We start from the raw sequence: 3316 nt of genomic DNA on the forward strand, positions 1-3316 counted from the left end.
GCTATTAAGGTATCGTGTAATTATTATTATTAAGCACGATTTCTGCCGAGGACGTACGACCCGATCCAGAGTGTCGTGTACACTGCCGAGGGACGTGCGGCACGATCCATAGATGCATCTATCCTGCCGAGGAGTTCGGCCCGTTCCACAAGAAAGGATGAAATTTTCTTATGTACCTCCGGAAGGAGAGTATATTTATTATAAGATAAATTCGGGAGGATAAATAATTTATTTTAACAATTAATTAATTTAAACAGAAAATCGAGCATATGAGATTTTCATCCTTTATTATCTTTATCTAATAATTCACAATATATTCATATATATATATATATATATCAATTAATATTAATTAAACAAAGAATATAATTTACACAAGTAATTCATGCTTTGAGTCCTAAACCACCAGGACTTTAGCATTAATAGTAGCTACGCACGGACTCTCGTCACCTCGTGCGTATAGCCCTCGCAATTAGCAACAATTATTCAATTTAATCCCTATGGGTAATTTTCCCCTCACAAGATTAGACAAGAGACTTACCTCGTCTCAAAGTCCACTTTTCGATTATCGCGTCGCGTAAAATGCTCGATTAGATGCCGAAAAATCCGAAACTATCCAAAAGTTATATAAAATAATTAATATATGTTCAATAATTCAAAATTCATCTATTAAATAAATTACTCTATCCAAAATGTTAAAATTTTTAAAATTTACCCCGGGACCACGTACTCGGATTCTGAAATTTTTTTGGATGAAAACGTTACCCATAATCTCAAGAACTTAATTATATAATTTCTACCCAATTCCATAACTATTTCCATGGTTAAAATTTTATTTTAATAAAAATCTTGGTTTTTCATCTAAACCCTTGATTTCTAAGATTTACTAGTTATAATCTACCTATAATCTATGTATTTAACTCAAGGGGTGTGGAATTAACTTACCTTTCAATTGCTAGTTGAAACCCCCTTCTCAAAAGCTCTGAAATCGCCCGAAAATGGAGGAAAACGAGCAAAAATGGTGGATTCCTGTTCTTTTAAGCTTTCTGCCAAATAGGCCTTTCGCACCTGCGGACAGTGTAGCGCACCTGCGGAAAATCCTCGCAGGTGCAAGTTTCACTCGCCTGGGGCAAGGTCATTTCTGCGCACCCTTTTTCGTACCTGCGCGTTCGCAGGTGCGCAAATCCTCCGCATCTGCGGTCCACTGCCCCTCTCCCTTTTCCGCTTCTGTGCACAAGGACTTGCATCTGCGAGGTTCGCTCCTACGAGCTACTGCCGCACCTGCGACTGGCCAAGGGCAGGTGCGATTCTGACAGCAGCTGGGATCTTCAGTTCTGGCTCCCAATTTTCAACTTGGTCCGAGCCTCGTCCGATTGACACTCGGGGTCCCCGGGACCCCGTCCGAACGTACCAACAAGTTTGAAATCATAAAACGGACTAGCTCGAACTCTCAGAACGCGTAAAACAACATCAAATCTAAGAATCAGACCCTAAACGAAATTGATTCTAACATAAGAATTTCAAGTTCTTCAATTTACTTCCAATGCGCCGAAATATACTTAAACTACTCGGAATGATGCAAAAATTTGCGTTACAAGTCTTAAATCACTATACAGAACTATTCCCAAACTCTGAATTCCAAACGAACTTCAATTACTCAAAATCCTACTCCAAACCAAATTTAAAAAAGTTTAAACCTTCAAATAGTTAATTTTTACTATTAAGTGTCAAAACGCTCCCAGATTATCCAAAACCCGATTCGGACATACGCCCAAGTCCAAAATCATCATATGAACCTATTGGAACCGTCAAATCCCGATTCCGGGGTTGTTTTCTCAAAATGTTGACCAAAGTCAAACTTGTCCATTTAAAGCTAACTTAAGGAACCAAGTGTTCCGATTTCAACCCACACACTTCCAAATCCCGAACCAACCATCCCCGCGAGTCATAAATTAATAAATGCATGTTTGAGAAGTTTTATTTTAGGGAACGAGTTTCTAAAAGTTAAAATGACCGGTTGGGTCATTACAGTTGTTGTTGTTGTTATCAAATTAATGATGAAATAATCAATTATATAGTAGAATTTAAATAACCATAATGTTGTAACACTTACATTCTATAGAAAATTATTTATATTAATCTATACAATAATAGATTATAATGATATATATGGTCCATTACTATCTCAATAACTTATAAATTATCATAAATTAAATTATATACTGAATCTAAAAATTGAGATTTTAATATGATTCAAAATGGAAGACCTCTCTTATGACTATTATTTTCTATTTTATAATACTTACATAATTTTAATACTATTAATTTTTATTTCAAAAATGTTAAAACTTTAATATGGTCGCTATAATATTTAATTAAATTTTAATATATGAATATAGCATTTTTAAAAGCTATATGCTTGGATTTGTATGTATCTACGTTGACCACTAATTATATTCAATTTAAATAAGTTTAAAAGTTATTGATTTAATGGTCTAATATTATTTTAATAATTTAATAATTATCATTAATATAATTAAAAAACTAAAAATTAAGAAGCTAATATAATTGAAATATGAGGATATATTAATTTTTTTAAAAAATCACATAGGACAGAAAAAAATTGTAAAGAATATTTTTTATGCAAATAGTTGTTTTTTGCTATCTTGCTTAATGTAAATTCTAAATTTTTTGCGTAGGAAATTTTCTTACACATATTTGTTTTTCCATTTAATTTATTTGCTTTATAGATTTGCCTATATCACCGAAAAAGTATGTCACGACCCAAACTCCCTCCGTATAACGTCATGACGGCACCTAGTCTCTACGACTAGGTAAGCCTAACAAATCACAAAAAATAACAAACGAAAGTAAAACATGGCAACTAACAGCAGTGGAAAACTGAATAACTAGCAACAATGCCGCTCGACATGTACGATAACCAATACTCTATAATTACATAATCTTTCCAAAACCTGGAACATCATAAGTCACAAAATATGAACACTCATTCATTCACGAGTCTAACCATATCAAATTTACTAAAATTTGACACCAAATGGTCCTTCAAATCCTCAAATCAAACTCTCCAAATCCCTAGTCTCAACTCTCAAATTTCACCTTAAATATACACTAACTAGGTGGAAAAATAAATGGGGAAGCAAGATTATTGATCAAAAATAAGCGCAAGGGACTTACCTCAAGAAATCCCTCAAATATGCTCTCAAGAAATCGCCAAACCCGAGCTCAAAATGTAAAAAATGAGCAAAAATTGCGAACCCTTGCATTTAAGTGTTCTGTCCAGAAATATTGCACC

Source organism: Nicotiana tomentosiformis, chromosome 2, assembly GCF_000390325.3.
Source record: "Nicotiana tomentosiformis chromosome 2, ASM39032v3, whole genome shotgun sequence".
Taxonomy (NCBI): domain Eukaryota; kingdom Viridiplantae; phylum Streptophyta; class Magnoliopsida; order Solanales; family Solanaceae; genus Nicotiana; species Nicotiana tomentosiformis.